The following is a 17,522-nucleotide window of genomic DNA, read 5'->3' as shown; positions in this document are numbered from 1 at the left end:
TGGTGGGTTGGGTGTGGCCAATGGGAGATGCTGAGTTGGGTGTGTCCATTGGGAGGTGCTGAGTTGGGTGTGACCAATGGGAGGTGCTGGGTTGGGTGTGGCCAATGGGATGTGCTGAGTTGGATGTGGCCAAGGGGAAGCTCTGCGGTGAGTTTGAGAGGTGGGAAGAAGGGAAAAGGAAGAATCTTTCTCCCCCATACGTTCTGTCTCTGGCAGCTTTTCTTGGAGCCATGGTATGTCTTCCTTGGCAGCAGCTTCTGCCACACAGACCTGCCATGGCTTCAGCCTCCACTGGATGACTCCAGCTCCTGAATACAAGTAACATCACCTCTTTTTTTATTTTTTTATTTTTTGTCTCTCTATCTTGGTAGTGGTCATGTCTTCCTACTGTGGTAAATCCCTGGGTTACCTCACAGTTCCCTCCCAGCCCCTTCCTTCGTCTGTGCAATGAGTTCCTTACATTAAATTCCCTTTGTTCAGATACTTAGAGCAGGTTCTGTTTTTCCTGGTTGGACCTTGACAGATACACACAGCATCAAGGATTAACAGAGACGATTTCGAGGCCAAATCACATCTGAGGCCTGCCAGGCAGATTTATTATCAAATCCTTAAACTGCAAAAATAGGACAACCTTCTTCAGAAACACCATCTGGTACCACACTATTCCTCTAATGTCTAGCCCAAATCCCTGCTGTGATGAAGTTTGCATCTGATAACCAGATAGAACCAAGCCACTCGGCCTCAAGAGCTAATGTGAGCAGGGGTGTTAGTGGGTCCATGGACCATGGCTTAGCACTGGCAGAAGCCATAATTAGTTTATGGGAGAAGTAAAGGAAAAGGTTGGGAGGAAAAGGGTTATTTCTAAGAAGCCACCATAATTGGATGGATTGACCCAGATTCTAGGTTGTCAGGCCACATGCTTTGTTCTCAAGGGAGGAAGTCACTCTTCTGCCTCTTTCTTTGGGACTTAAAACATTGCCTGCCATATAGGAGATGATAAATACTTACAGAATTGAATTTGTTCATTCACTCAATCGTTATCTACTAAGCACCTGGTCAACTGTTGATTGCAAGTGATAGAAACCCAACTCAAATTAGCTTTAACAAAAAAGGAATTATAGTAACTTACATGATTGAAAAGTTCAAGGATATAATAGCTTCAGGCGTGGCTAAATCCAGCTGCTCAAATGATGCATCGGGAGTTGTTTGTTCATTTCTCAGCTCTGCTTTCCACTGTGTTGGCTCCACTGCAGACAAACTCTTCCAAGGGAGGGTAGTGAGGAGGTCCTCAGTAGCTCCCAGCTGATATCCTATCAGAACAATAACCATAGGGGAAAGAGAAAATGTGTCTTTTAATATATTTTTAGCAAAAATCTAGTGCTTGGCTTTTACCAGTTCTGATTGCCTTGGGTCTCCTGCTTCTCCTTAGCCAGGGCAGAAACCAGGGCACCTTGAATTAAACTCCCCTTCCCCCTCAGACTGTTTGCAATGTGGGAGGGGTGGCTCCCCAAAGGAAAAGCAAGAATGCTATTATCAGCAGAACAACAAATGGATGTTGAACAGGCAGGAACTGCAAATGGCCACTATGGGATCACCGATGTGATAGGCACTGTGGGCCAGGGGCAACAGCAGGGAACCCATCAGTATTTCTGTCCTCATGGTGCTTATGTTCCAGCAAGGAAGCCTGGTGAGGACCAAGTCATTAGACTCAAGGACGTGAACCTTACCATGGTGGAAGTCCAGGATGTAAGAGCAACAGTCTCCTTGAAATGTGAGTTCACAGGCTGCTATTTGAATACTCTAATATCCTCAGATTTGGACAGGCTGGAAGCTAGAAAACTGGCTTCATGCCCACATTGGACACTCAGAATTTCAGTGATGTCTTCCAGAAATCTTTGCCGAAGCTACAGTCTGTAACAGACTGTGCAGTTTACAAGAGATGGCAGGAGCCTCTGGGAGAATGGACTGTAAACAATTTGGTCACATTGTGGTGGGGGAAGGGGTGAGACAAGGAATGGAATCTTTTGTCCTGAAGTGCACTTTGGTTCAGCTTCTAACTTTCAACTACATTGGAAGTTGTGGAATTTGTGTTTTTTTTTTTTTTTCCTAAAACTTAAAAATTTTGAGATACTTAGTTTCACCTCAAATTGTAAGAAGCAATACAGAAAGATCCATGTTTCCCCAGTTTCCCCCAGTGGTAACACAAGACAGTAACATTTGTGTTAATTAAAACACAATTGGTTGAATGGTAACATTTCAACCAATCAGAGCAAGTTGACATTGATCACTTCATTGTATCTTTACAGAATTCTGGTTGAAGGGACTTATTCTCTTCCCTCCCTCCCTCCTTCCCTCTCTCCTTCCCTCCCTCCCTCCCTTCCTTCCNAATTCTGTTCCTTAAAAATCCCCATGTACTTTCCACCTTAGGGCCTTTGGTTCCTGTTTGCAATGTCCCAACCTCAGAATTGAACAACATGTCCTTTCTTACAGGCATTTGTATTGTATCACCCTATCATCATGTCTGAAATCTTATAACATATATTCTTACCCTTCCTTCCTTCCTTCCTTCCTTCCTTCCTTCCTTCCTTCCTTCCTTCCTTCCTTCCTTCCTTTCTTTCCTTCCTTCCTCCCTCCCTCCCTCTCCTCCTCCTTCCTTCCTTCCCTCCCTTCTCTTCCTTCCTTCCTTCCTTTTTCCTCCATCCCTCTCCTCTCCTCCTCCCTCCTTCCCTCCCTCCCTTCTGTCCTTCCTTCCTTTCTCCTCCCTCCCTCTCCTCCTTCCCTCCTTCCCTCCCTCCCTTCTGTCCTTCCTTCCTTCCCCCTCTTTTTTCCTTCCTTCCTTCCTTTCCCTTCCTTCCTTCCTTCCTTCCTTCCTTCCTTCCTTCCTTCCTTCCTTCCTTCCTTCCTTCCTCCCTTCCTTCCTTCTTTAGTCAATCAATGCAGTAGTACCCCATATGCACTAGAAATATGTTCCCAGACCCCCAGTGGATGCCTGGAACTGTGGAATGTATGGAACCCTGTATATACTTTGCATGAATTTCCTTTCCCTTCTTCACAATTTTATGGATAGAAAATCCATTTTTACCATAGATCTTAGCAACCTCAGCATAGGATTTTTTTTTCTTTCCACAAATTGAGAACTTTCACCATTTCGCTTAAAGGAAGCACATTATGGCTTCTCTTTGGCAATCTGAATCACCGGCATCACCACTCCTGCACTTTGGGGCCATTATTGAGTAAAGTAAGGGCTCCTTGAACACAAGTACTGTGATGCCATGACAGTTGACCTGATAACTGAGATGCTCCTAAATGACTAGTGGGTGAGTAGTGTATACAGTGTGGATACTCTGGACAAAGGGAGGATTCAGGTCCCAGGTGGGACAGGGTGGAGCAGCGTGAGATTTCATCACATTACTCAGAACGGCATGCAATTGAAAACTCATGAATTGTTTATTTCTGGAATTTTCCATTGAATATTTTCAGACTAGTTGACTGCAGGTAAGTGAAACAGAGAATGAGCAGGGGGACTTCTGTATACAGTTTTAGCAGCCACTCCTAAGGAAGTGGATGTGACACATAAGATGAAACTTCTTTGCATCCTTGACAGAGTCGTTCCTCAAGGAACATTGGGCAAGAATGAACAAATCATCGGGCTGGACATGGTGGCTCATGACTGTAATCCCAGCACTTTGGGAGGCTGAGGTGGGTGGATCACTTGAGGTCAGGAGTTCGAGGCCAGCCTGGCCAACATGCGAGTAAGACATGTTAGTAGGCCAACATGTCTCTACTAAAAATACAAAATAATTAGCCTGGCATTGTGGCACATGCCTGTAATCCCAGGTACTCAGGAGGCTGAGGCAGGAGAATCACTCGAACCCAGGAGGTGGAGGTTGCAGTGAGCCGAGATTGTACCACTGTACTCCAGCCTGGACAACAGAGTGAGACTCCTTCTCAAAACAAACACCACAAATCATCCTCTCATAAGACATGGCACAGGTTGGGCGATGTGGCAAAAGCCCATCTCTACAAGCAAAAACAAAAATTAGCTGGGCATGGTGGCACATGCCTGTAGTCCCAGCTACTCCAGAGGCTGAAGTGGGAGGATCACTTGAGCCCGGGAGGATGAGGCTCCAGTGAGCCGAGATCCATTTCAGCCTGGGCAACAGTGCGAGACCCTGTCTCAAAAAATAAAAAAATAAAAAAAAAAAGGGCGGGTTGGGGGCAGATGTTATGGAACTCATCAGATCAGTAAAAAAAAAAAATCCGAGGAAAGTCTTGAACTTGCCTAAAGTTTCATAGCTAGGAAGGGCAGAATAAGGATCAGAATGTAGCTGAACAGACACTAGCATAACCTAGCCATTCTGAAACTTGGGTTGCAACAACGTTACATGGCACATATGGTAAAATGCAGATTCCCGCCCTTTCCCCAGAGAGTCAACTATGGTAGGTCTTGTGGGGGACTCAGGAGGCTGCATTTGCAACATGCATCCCTGGGGCTTCTGATGTGGGTGATCCACAGACCAGACTCTCATAATCATTAGTCTATGGGCCACCAATTTTGCCTTGTTTCCATAACTAACCAAAGGCTCCTTCTCACGGCTGCATCTAATTTACCCACTAATTTCTGTCCAGAGGTCCAGGGTCCCCACGTGTCCAGTGCCACCGGAAACTCTAAGTAGGGAGGTGAAATGCTGACCTAGCCCTGTGCGATTTAACTCGTGCTGCCTTCTCCAGCCTCATTGTGCATCGTGCTCCCCATTCTACTTGCTGCAACCTCCCTGGCTGTGTTTCAGTCTCTGGGATACAATGACCTCAATAAGCACCTGCTGTTCCCTGCATCTAAGACATCCTTTTTTCTGTCTCTTTACCCTCTGAGCTCCTACCCACTCTTCAGATCCTAGAGCTTGTCCCTTACTCGGGGAAGACTTCCCTTTTCTCCCTGGCAGGAGCTCCACTAGGCCATAGAATTAATTTTGAGCCGTTTAAGGAATGGCACCCCTTTCTTAAGACATTTTGGATGCCACATTCCAGAAAACTGTCATAATAAATATTCAAATTTATAATGTCTATGTTGTGACTGGCTCCCCTAGAGTTGTGCAGTGTACAGCCTGCCCAGCTGTATGGGAGAGTCCTGTCTTGGTCAATTTCCATTCATTGCATCTCTTTGCATTAAGAACAGCCCCCTTGGGGGCAACTACTCTCAGTTGTAACCTTAAATTGCAGTATTGATTATTGTCTCTTTACCCTCCCAGGGTGTAAATAGAGACTGTCTGGCTTTATCTATGTTTAGATCCCCAGGACCTAGAATAGTGCTTGGTTCATACAAGTCATTTAGTCAATGCTTCAAAAGCTTTTGCTCTACACTGTTCTCAAAGTCTCCCTCAAAGAACTCTTCCCCTCTGTGTCTTTCCTGACATCCCTGTGCCCCCTGGCACCCAGGATGTTCCAACTGTAACACATATCACAAAGTATGGCCATTGCCTGTTTTCTTTCCCCCGTTTTATTTTAACCCCCCATCCCCTAACACATCAGTAAACTCTAAGCTCCTTCAGAGGAGGGGGCATGCCAATTTGTTCATCTTTTGTCTTCCTCTGACTAGCCTGGTACCTGGCAGTTGCTGAACTGGGTGCTGAATGCCTGGGAGGCAAGAATGCTGCCAGTCTACCCTAAGACTGAGAGGTGCGGAGGGTGATGGCTCTGTTCAGAGGCACCTCCTAGGGTGCTCCTAACTATAAGGACAGCTCCCGGCTCACCCCACAGAGCAGAGGCCCCTGTTGTGCCAGCGATTACTATAACACAAGCCACTTCTCATTCCACCCTCATTGCCTGATATGAGAATGAATTTAGGGCATTGTCTTTCAAAGGATGTCTTTATTCAGACCCTGCCAGTTTCCTATTCAGTTCCTGCCAATTTCCTACAATACATGGCACCTAACAAGCTTCAAGACCCAGAAGCCAGAGGCAAACAGGTGCCCCAGAATGGGTGGAACTTGCAATCCTGGGTAGCCCGTGAACCCACTTTCCCAGCCTTCACAGTCAGATCCCTGCAGAATAATAAGACCCACAAATCTTTTGTCTGGAAAATTATCTTCCTGTAACACTGGAAGCTGTTACCATGGAAATAAAATAGCCTATTAGCCCAAATCTACCAAAACACAGGAGAGGCCCGGCTGCATTTCCGAGGCCCTTCATTAATAAGGAGAAAAGCAGATTAACCTTTAAGAGAATTGACAAGAATGGCCATGACTTGCCGGATTATGATTTTCATGTTGAGTTTATCTGGGCTAATATCTCAGCTTGGAGCAGCCATGCTGAGTGGAAAAGAAAGAAAGACAAGACTCAGTTTGGAAATTCAAATGCCTGCCAGGTTTGTCTGGTCTTAGGTGCGTTTTTGTCTTTTGGTCTTGGCCATCCTGGACTCCTTCCCTCCTGTGGATTCCTGGGGATGCCTCCTAACTAGTCCAGTCCACCGAAGGGAGAGCAATTTTCCTGTCTCCGGTTGAGCAGCTGCTGGAGAGGCCGGGAACTGCAGAGGGCTCCTACAGCACAGCCAAGATGCCAAACAGAAGCCAGAGACAGATGGAGCTGAACTCAGCCTGTCCTGGTCTGCCTCCTCCTCCTGAAGGGTCCTCAGTGCCAAATCCCAGACATGCAGGCTGCTGGGAGAGGCAGCAAGGACCTGCCTCTTCCTGTGGCTGGGCACAGAGGTTGCTGGCCCTAAGCAGGGATGCTCCATGGTCTCAGCAGTGCCCAGCAGCCCCAGGTGCGCAGCAAGTCAGTACCAGGTGGCTAGCAGAGACCTGGTCCTGCAGAGTTCACTGCTCCCACACCTGGCCAGCAAGAGCTGTCAGCATCTTAACTACTGGCAGGTGGGATGTGCCAGTGTCTTGACAAGTATCAAGAGACACTCCATCCCGGGGAAACTGACAATGGCCATCCAAAGCTTGGGCTGTGCTTGACCACAGGGCACAGATTACTGGGATTTTTTTTCCTTCTGATACCTTCTTTTTTTGAAAAAAGGTGGGAGAGTAGCTCTGTGAGCATCAGTCATCATTATTAAAGGCTCTGCTGCCTCGGGGACAGTGTTATGTCCTCCTCAGGTGTCTTTCTTTGCCTCTGGTTACTGACACTGGGAAACTGAAGGTACCTGTTCATGTGAGCAGTGGCCTTGTGGTCTGAGACATGAGGTGAGGAAAAAAAAAAGGTCACCTATTCATCCTCCCACTCATGTTTAACAGGGTTGTTGTAGGGAATGAGTGGGACTTTGTTTTCCTTGAATAAGCCCCAGTGGCCAGCCTGGGCTAACTGCCATCACGAATGAATCTTGGATCTCAGCAGCTTCATGCAAGAGCAGACTTACTTCTTGCTCCTTTCTCGGTCCAATCAGGGGGTGGGGCAGCTTTCAGAGGTCTAGATTCTCTCCATCTGTGGCTCACTGTTCCCAGGGCTTTGGAATGCCTTACTGGATCCTAGCATCTTGCTGAGAGTTGGGAGAGGAGAATGTGGACAACCTAGAGGGGAGGTTCCAGGGGTCAGGCCACCTGCTCTTCTCCCATTGGCTAGGCACATGTCTCTCTCCCAGGGATAGGGGGATGAAAAATGTGGTTGAGCCAAGGCAGAAGAGGAGACTTCAGCCAGAGTCTCTTAACACAAATGTCAGGTGCAGAGCTGAGAATAGCAGATGCCCACTACCCTGAAGTCACAGTAGAGATTCTGAGTATCAGAGTGAAGGTGGTCCTAGCTATTGTGCCACGCAGCATTGCCCAAGGTATGTGAGCAATTTAAATCCTTCAATGTGCTTCACAGAAATGAATTTCCTTGAGCAGATATGTTTGGAAAACAACAAAAAAGACATATTTCCTCCTGGGCATTCACATTGTGTGGTAGCATATGAAGGCTCTGACAAGTCCTGTGTTAAAGAAAATCTATCATTATTTAAAACATTTCCCACAAGTACTTGACCAGGAACGTGTCATCATTTTTTCTGCTTGCAAATCTAGTAACATTTCTTAGAATCAATGTTCTAAGGGACATAGTTTAAAAAACAGACCTAACACAATCCTACCTTTCAGAAAATACGTATATTTTTGGCACACAAGTGCACTGAGGTTCAGAATGAGGATTTGACTTACCCAAGATAAAACAGCTCGTCTCAGGAGGAAGCTGCAGGCCTGCATTTGGTCCCAAGTAGATTGCTCCTTTCCCCAAACCTCTCAAATGAGGTCATGACCCCCAGGAACATGAAACTGGCCAGTATATAAGCTACAGATAAGGTACAGCATGAATACAGCACATCTTCTGGGGGGGGGGGGTGCTATTTATTCATTCATTTGGCAAATAAATGAATAAACGGTGCCTCAGTTTTCTTACCTGTAAAATGGGGATCATGGAAAGATCACGCATTTAAAAGCACTTAGCCCAGAGCTGGCGACTGTGTCTACAAATAGACAAGCCTGGCCTCTCTCCTCATAGAAACTACAGACCATAAAGGAGACAGATAGTTAACTAAAATAATCATGAATTGTGCAAGCACTAAGCTGAAATTGCTCAAGAGACTGATAGTGACAAGTTGGTAGCGGCTGCTGTGGATGGCATGGTCCCAGGCAAGGGAAGGATGTGGTGTTTCTGCCAACACCTGAATAATATGGGGGACTTATTATAGCAAAGCAAAAGAAGAGCCCAGTATAGGCATCGTACATAATAGATGCTCAGTAACTATTAGTTAAGTGAATGAATGAATAAGTGAATTCATTCACTTATTCAGAATCTCTACTGTGACTTCAGGGTAGTGGGCATCTGCTAATCTCACCTTTGAGATTGGGTGGATTGGGGTATAATGTGATATTTTGAAGTTTTCAGATAAAACACCTTGAAGTAATATCATCTTTGTAACCTGAAAACACTGAAGGTGTATGTTTTCTCTTTCCACTGCTCTCTGCTGATAGGGTTAATTCAGTAGGAAAGTTCAAGATGTCTTAGAGTAGGTGATCTCAACCTTGGTGTGACTGGCATTTGGCTGCGCCGTATGTCTCAGGGATTGTAGGATGTGTAGCAGCATCCTGGCCTCTACCCATTAGGTGCCAGTAGCCTTCTCCTTGCCCCCTAGTTATGACAACTAAAAACATCATGGGTGGGGGACAAAATTACCTGTAGGTGAGAACCACTGTCCCAGTGTGATTGAACCTATTCATTTTAAACATGGGAAATGTGGACCATGAAATCATCAAACCTCCTCTCTTCCCTCCTCCTCATGTCTGTGGCCTCCCAGAATTTGTGGCCCAATACCACAGGAATGGCCCAAGTCCACATGTCGTCATTCAGCGCAGCAGCAGCTTTCCTAGCAGAGCCATATGTGTGCTTCTCTCTCCTCTTTTCCATGCCCCAGAAAAGTCCAAGTTAATTTCCAGTCATCCCATTACAACCTCTCCAGAAAGAAAGGAAATTTCCTGGTTTTGCATTCCAGCAGCATTGCAACCTGAGCTCTTTGTATTTTTTGACATCCTGTTTCTGATTTCCGTGCTGGGCTTAAAGTAGGGAATAAACACTTTTTTGAAAGCTCTGTGCATTCCAGAGAAAAATCAGTCAGCAGGCTCTGAAGAAGAGAGAGGATGCAGGCACATGCTGGTGGAACGTTCGGTGCTTGCCACTGGGTGTAGAAAGAGAAAGAGCCCCAGGGTGAGCTACATGCAGGGAGTTGGGGGAAGAGAATGTGGACAACCTAGAGGAGAGGGTCCAGGGGGCAGGCCACCTGCTCTCCTCCCACTGGCTAAGCACATGCAGAGACATGTGCGCTAGCCAATGAAAAGAGAACATTATTAATATTAATAATATATAATATGTATAATAATATAATTTATATTATATAATATATATAATAAATTATTTTATATTTAATATAAATATATTTTTAAATATATATATAAATATATTTTAAAAATCTATATAAACACTTCCCTAGTCAAGTACAGGTGGATGAGAAATGTAGTCTAGCCAAGGTAGGAGAGAAGCCTTCAGCAAGTGTCTTTTAACACAAATGCCGGCTACAAAGGTGAGATTAGCAGATGCCCACTACCCTGAAGTCACAGTAGAGATTCTGAATATCAGAGGGAAGGTGGTCCTAGCTATTGTGCCATCCAGCATTACCCAAGAGAATGTGGACAACTAGAGAGGATGTGGTTGCCAAAGCAGGAGAGAATGTGTTCACAAGATATGGCTCTTCACTTGCTGGGGGTCTCTGGCAAGTCACTTAGACAGATACTCAGTTTCCTCATTTGTAAAAGGAGAAAGATGCTACTGTTACTTGTGGCTACTGTTTACGTACTGTCCTAAGCACTATGTTTTAATAATTCTTGCCCTATAGGGCTCAAAGAGTAATGGTGAGGTTATATTACGTAATGATGTAGATGTAAGGGCTTTGTAAACCATAAAGTGGTATAAAAATCCAAGGTCTATTTAGGATCATTACCAACCTCAGATAGTAATATCTACTACAACAACAACAACAAAACACACACACACACACACACGCACACACAACCACAAAACTTACCCAGGAAGCAAATTAACAGAGTGGTTAAGAACCCAAGGTTCAGAGGCAACTAATCTGGAAGTCCAATTGCAGATGGGCTACACTGACTGTGTGACTTTGGGCCTATTATTAACCTTCCTGTGCTTCAGTTTTCTCACTGTGAAGTAGAGCAAAGTAGGATTTTAAAGAGAATTTAGGTCAGGCGTGGTGTCTTATGCCTGTAATTCCAGGGCATTGGGAGGCCAAGGTGGGAGGATCGCTTGAGGTCAGGAATTTGAAACCAGCCTGGGCACTTTAGTGAGACCATGTCTTTACAAAATAAAGATAATAATAAATATGTAATTAGCTGGGGGTGGTGGGACATGCGTATAGTCCTAACTACTCCAGAGCCTGAGGTGGGAGGATCTCTTGAGCCCAGGAGGTTGAGGCTACAGTGAGACATGATTGTGCCACTGCACTCCAGCCTGGGCAACAGAGAGAAACCATATCTCTTAAATGAATGAATGAATGAATGAATAAACAAGCAAATACATAGAATTTAATGTGATCATGCATTTAAAGCACTCAGCACAGGGTCTGCCATTTAGTGAGCCTCCACCGATATTTGTGCTTGAAGGTTTGGGTGCCAAGGACCTTCCCCAGCTGGATCTTTAACTAGAAAAGCAGAAAAAGAAGGTTGACAGTGAATTGAGTTGGAGAAATGGGGGTGCTGAACCTGTGGAATGAAGGAAAAAAAGCCCCTACTCATGGCGCTGATTCTGGCTCAGAAGGAAAGGAATAGTAAGACGGGGTCCTTGTGTCTGCTGTGCCAAGTGTGATCGAGTGGGAGAATCCTGCCAGCAACTCTTCTCAAAGCCCACGTCTGTCTCTGCTGCCAGGATGGGCTAATCGCCTGCCTTTCTCCATTTCTCCATGTGTGCCCGGTCTGGGAGAGGCTTAGCTTTGTTTTTGGAGTTCTTCTTGTGTTCTAGGTCAGTCTCCACTGCTGCACATACACACACACCAACAGTGACCCACGGAAGGCGGGACACCTCAACCCCAGCCAGCCCCTGCTTCCTGGAAGTGTTGACCACTCATGTCTCTGGAAGGTGCCCTCAACCTTATGATGACGCACGAGCAGAGATGTGTTAGTTGTAGCAAACACCTGGCCCTCTGAATCAGGGCCTCTCCCGGTTGGTGTTTTTGGGTGAGTCTTTCTGAATCTTCTTTTTCCAGCATTATTGACATAACCCTTTGCCAGGTTTCTGATCCTTTCTGGGTTTTTGTTATTGTTGTTGTTGTTGTTTTGGTTTTTTGGGGATGGAGTTTCGCTCTGTTGCCTAGGCTAGAGTGTAGTGGCACGATCTTGGCTCACTGCAACCTCTGCCTCCCGGGTTCGAGGGATTCTCCTGCCTCAGCCTCCTGAGTAGCTAGGACTACAGGCATGTGCCACCACACCTGGCTAATTTTTGTATTTTTATTAGAGATGGCCTTTCACCATGTTGGCCAGGCTGGATAACTCCTGACCTCGAGTTATCCACCCTCCTTGGATTCCCAAAGTGCTGGCTGGGATTATAGGTGGGAGTCACCTTGCCCAGCCTGATCCTTGCTGTTAATCTAAATTTCCCTGGCAGGCAGCCCTCTCTGGCTTGGAACCCCTCTGCCTGCTCCTAGGTTGCAGTCTCCCCACAATCAGACCCTGAGGTGAAGATCTGAGTGCAAGTGGTTTATTTGGGAAGAAGGACAAATGAGGGAATGGGGACGTTGAGATGGGGAAGGGAAACAGGCCAGGAGGGGCATTGTCAGGCAAGTTCTTGTGGGTGGTTGAGCTCATTCTTTCTGGAGAGCTCTGGGACATAGTGTGGAAGGTGCCTTCAAATTATCCTACCTGAGGGCATGGACTGGGTGTTGGGCCACCCATCTGTATTGTTTGGGGGGCTCAGAGGCCAAGGAAAATGCCTAGAAGCAGAGAGACCCAGCAGTGTGCAGTAGCTGCTTTCGTGGATGGAGCTGAGAGCTGAGGGCTTATGGCAGGGCCCCAGTACTGCCTGCCCCACTTCTCAACAAAATTTCTCAAATCTCAGGGCCCTAGACATAAGCCCAGCCTCTGCTGTGTGGGGGAAGGGGGGTGTCAGGGGACCGTGACTCCACCACAGCTTCCCGGGGGGGAACCAGGTTGCAACTGTTGAAATATTGATGGAACTCTAAAAAATATGTGGAATCCACTAAGGAAATTGCAAAACATCGGTTACAGTTCTGTTTATTTGGTGCCTCTCTAGCCATGGCAAATTTTTCATCAGGAGAGAAAATTAAAACTAAGTAAAACCATGAGCACTCTCTCTCAGGAGAGGCCCAGAACTCATTTCTCTGCCTGTTCCCAGCTAACCCCTCAATGCTAATACTGAAATCTAAAAAAAATTAAAAATGCTTGTTTTTTTCAGTCTCAAAGATCTTCCTCCCTCTCTTGTTACACTGGCAGACTGTGCTGGGAAAGGTGCTGGACATCGCTTCATCCTGTTCTCCCTGGATGATCTCTGCCAGCTGGTATGAACGGATGCCCTCTGACTGCCTGGGGTGTGTCTGGTTCTCTCCCACCTTGCTGCTTGCATTACCCTGACAGATGTACAAGTCCTAGGTGCCCTGGTTTCTTCATCTTTAAGGTCCTGGTAATAATAGAATCCACCTCTTAGGGTTATGATGAGGATTAAATAAGATGATGTAAGCCCACACTAAGCACATGCATGCACAGAGTAAGTTCCCAATAAATATTAGCTCTTATTATTATTATTAATATCCGGAGCCCCATCTCAAAGGTGGAGGGGTGGGCTGTTAACCCCCAACTCCCTTTTTAAAAAAATAGTTTTAGTTCTGTGGGTCCACTAACATTTGTCATTGACTCTCCCAATAGGTCCATTAAACATTTATGCAGATAATACCCTGGTGGCCTGCCTGTGATCTCTAGACCTGCTGGACTTGCAGGAGAGGACCCTACAGAAGCCTGGCAACATTTTCCCAGGCATCAAGAGAAGGGAGGTAATTCTCAGTCAAGTGCAACTAACACCTCAGGGTCAGGTTTTATCCCCATGCTAATCCCAGCATTTGGGAGTCAGTGTTAAGAGGAGCATGGAGAAGGGAGAGATTAATTCCAACCAAGGGGGTCATTACTTAAACCACATCTGCATTCTTCTATTTCTCCCGGGATGTCACACTTTGCTGGGTATTGGCAAACAGATATATTTTTAAAATATACAGATCCATTTCTAGGTCATATAGGATGCTACGTGTAGGTGAACTGTGTGCTGAGAAGAGGGCTGGTAAAAGGTGAGGAAACCACTTAAATTCCTAAAGCATCTAATGCAAGGGGTTCAGGAAATACTAATGAAATTGAATTAATGAGAATATTAGACCATAAGGCTGTGCATATTGGATCAGGCCATTTGGCTGTGCATAATCATACTTTAGCAGCAGGTAACATCTCAAGTTCTCAGGAATTTTAAGCCCCAAACGGAGGTGGAAATGATCTCCTTTTAGGAGGCTACCATGAGTGAGAGGAGGATGCTTGACATCTCAAACCACAGGACTCACAAAAATTGGCATTCGGGAAATCACCAAATCTCTTCCTGCTCTCCCAGTGCCAGTCCACATCTGGCGTCCTGGATCGGGGACTTCAGGTTGCCCTGTCAATGGCAGCTATCTCCTGGGACTGGGAATTTAGCAGCCTCCTGTTCATTTGTAATTCTATTTGCTTTGGCCAAGACATCAGAACAGAGGCGTTAGATGTGGTCCCTGTTTAAATGTACCTCACATGGGAGACTGATTAGGAAAACGGAGCAATTCGTGGTTATGAATATTCAGGGTGGAGGAAAAAACGAACAGGGTTTGTGGGGCATGTAACTGAAGACAAATAAATACTCAACCAGAGTATCAGGAATGGAGCCCAGGGATCATGATTGCCTCAGCCATAAGCTATCTGGAAGATCGGGGTGGAGGGCTTGTCTGCCATGTAAAATGCTGTATTCCCAGCACCTAGCGCAATGCCATCACCCAGTGGGTGCTACGTAAAGATTCATCAAATAAACAAAATAATTGGCCCACAGGTTAGAAACCCCTGCCCTGCAGATGTGTTTATCATAAATGAGGTTTTTAAAAAAGTTTTTAAGGGCTGTGGTATGCAGAATTTCAAACACGGACCTCCCTCCACAAATTCCCATCCCCTGGCTATTTAGTGAGACATGAGTCTACACACTGCTGAAAAGGGACTTTGCCGATGGGATTAAAGTAGCAAGTCAATCAACCTTAAATTACAAACATTATTTGGGTGGGCCTGACCCAATCCGGTGAAACCTTTAAAAGCGGAGTTTTTCCTGTCTGGTAGCAGAAGGAAAGCCAGAGAGATTGAAAGCACAAGAAAGCTTGCATGTGCCTTTGCTGCCTTTGAAGACTGGATCATGTGGGAGGATCTTTTCTGGCCAGCAGTAGATAGAGCATGGTGGTTATGAACATGGAATTGGAGCCACACTGTCTAGATTCAAATCTCAGCTCTGTCATTATGCCAGCCGAAAGACCTCGGGCAAGTTATTTCATCTCCCTGTGCCTTGGCTTCCTCATCTGTGAAATGGGGAAAATTATAGTACCTCGTCACCAGGTGATGGTGAGAAGCAAGTAAGGTAAAACAAGTAAAGTGCTTAGAACAGTGTCTAGCACATAGTACATGCTTTCTAAAACCTGTTATTATTTTAAGACATTGATTTCTTAGAATGTCCCCCAAAACCTAGGATCTGGGAAGGCTGTGTCCATGAACCCACAGGGCAACAATCAGCTGAAGCTGCCTGTTTGACAACCATTCCCAGTTTCCTCATATTCACCCCTCCTGGCTCATTGCGTTTCCTGCCTAGCCCCTGTAGGCATTTGGGCTTGCAATCATTGATACTAGATTGTTGCCTAGGCAGGCAAGCCAAGACATCTTTCATTGGCTAAGTGGGTATAGTCTTCTAAGCCCTCCTCCGTTTTTCTTTGGAAGGATTTAGAGGGCTGGCTAGAGTTTGGCTTGAAAGGAATTGAGCAAAGACACTTGTGGGTCTTTGAAGTGAAGATCCTGATGGACGAAGGAAAAGTGGCCCAGGAGGGCTCTTGAGTATCTAATCCATTTGGGGTTGTCATTGCCTCTTTGCTTTGTAAAATAAAGGATAACAAGAACCCTGTGAAAAATGCCATCATCCCTGTGGTGGCTCCAAAGCCCAAGCCCACTAGACATTCTGAATCGTGAATGCTGGCTGCTCAAGGGCCCTCTCGCCTCTCTCTTCTGTGGTCCTCAATCATCCCCTGGTTCTGGATCCTTGCCAAGAAGGAAGAGAAAAATGCCTCGCCAAGCCTGAAGCCATCTCCCTATCTCAGGTCCAATTAGCCCAGAGCACTGGGGATACTGTGTGTGTGAGCAGCCAGGGCAGAGAATGCCCTTCCAGTCTGCAGGCAGGTGGACCAGGAGGAGGCCAGCATTTGTTTTCAGTCTAAAGGAGAGCCCAGGGTGGGGACCACAGGCAGCTCCCATCCTGCCTCTCAAGGGTAATCTGGGGGGATGAGAAAATGCTCCGTGGCTACAATATCTCAGTTTCCCTCTCTTCTTAGACTATGACCTCCCCAGGCTGTGAAGATGAACTGCTGAAAACAAACCAACCACCATCTGGTTTTGAGCCTCATTTGGAGCAAAAGCAGAGGAGTAGACCAGTTGGCTGCACATCTCCCCAACACCCTCCCACCCTTTTCCCTTTTTCTCTCGGACTTGTTCCTAGAACTCAAGCTTGTGTGTAGTACAAGAATGTTTTGATATATTCGATGATGTGCTTATTTTTCCTTGCTCTCCCCTTTTAGGACTATCTCTCTCTCTCTTCCACAAAGTCTTGCTATTCAAAGTGAGATTGTGAAGCCAGGCGTGGTGGCTCAAGCCTGTAATCCAAGCACTTTGGGAGGCTGTGGCGGAGGGATCACTTGAGTCTGGAGTTGAGGCCAGCCTGGCCAAAATGGTGAAACCCCATCTCTACTAAAAATACAAAAAATTAGCCGGGCATGGTGGCACACGTCTGTAATCCCAGCTACTTGGGAGGCTGAGGCAGGAGAATTCTTGAACCAGGGAAGTGGAGATTGCAGTGAGGTGAAATCATGTCACTGCACTCCAGCCTGGGTGGCAGAGTAAGACTCTGTCTCAAAACAAAAACAAAAACAAAAAAACCCCAAAGTGGGCATGAGAGCTTCCTGGACCGTCAGCATTGGCATCGCTTGGGAGTTTGTTAGAAATCTGGAATCTCAGACCTTGCTCCACACCTCTTGAGTCAGAAACTGCAGTTGAGTGTAGTCATGTGTTAAATAATGATGTTTTGGTCACAGGCAAGATATATGATGGTGAGCTCATTAGATCATAATGGGGCTGAAAATTTTCATCATCTAGTGACGCAAGCATCTTAACATTGTAGCATTACTCATATATTTTTGGTGATGCTGGTGTAAACAAACTGATACGGTTTGGCTATGTCCCCACCCAAATCTCATCTTGAATTCCCATGTGTTGTGGGAGGGACTCGGTGGGAGATAATTAAATTGTGGGGGCAGGTCTTCCCCATGCTGTTCTTGTGATAGTGAGTAAGTCTTATGAGATCTGATGGTTTTCAAAAACAGGAGTCTCCCTGCATAGGCTCTCCTTTTACCTGCTGCCATCCATGTAAGGCATGACTTGCTGCCTTCCACCATGATTGTGAGGCCTCCCCAGACATGTGCAACTGTAAGTCCAGTAAACCTCTTTCTTTTGTAAATTGCCCAATCTTAGGTATATCTTTATCAGCAGCATGAAAATGGACTAATACACAAGCCTACACTGCCAATCATATAAAAGGATAGTGTATATGACTATGCTTGGTATAGAATACTTGATAACAGTTGACTATATTACTGATTCTTGAATTTACTATACTATACTTTTTTTTTTTTTTTTTTTTTTTTTTTTTTTTTTTTTTTTTTTTTTTTTTTT

At 45.8% G+C, this 17,522-nt stretch overlaps 1 long non-coding RNA gene across 1 annotated transcript in view; it reads right to left on the bottom strand.

The window, feature by feature from the left end:
• Window positions 1-1,135: 1,135 nt before the first annotated feature.
• Window positions 1,136-17,522, bottom strand: part of LOC108542245 (uncharacterized) — a 44,423-nt gene continuing 28,036 nt past the window's right edge. Inside the window, exon 5 of the long non-coding RNA XR_001889204.1 lies at window positions 1,136-1,310. This is a non-coding gene — a long non-coding RNA (uncharacterized LOC108542245). The remainder of the gene's footprint in view (window positions 1,311-17,522) is intronic.

Source organism: Rhinopithecus bieti, unplaced genomic scaffold (assembly GCF_001698545.2).
Source record: "Rhinopithecus bieti isolate Rb0 unplaced genomic scaffold, ASM169854v2 scaffold_21542, whole genome shotgun sequence".
Lineage (NCBI taxonomy): Eukaryota > Metazoa > Chordata > Mammalia > Primates > Cercopithecidae > Rhinopithecus > Rhinopithecus bieti.
Note: the sequence above shows the minus strand (reverse complement) of the source record. Positions and strands in the feature narration are given on the sequence as shown.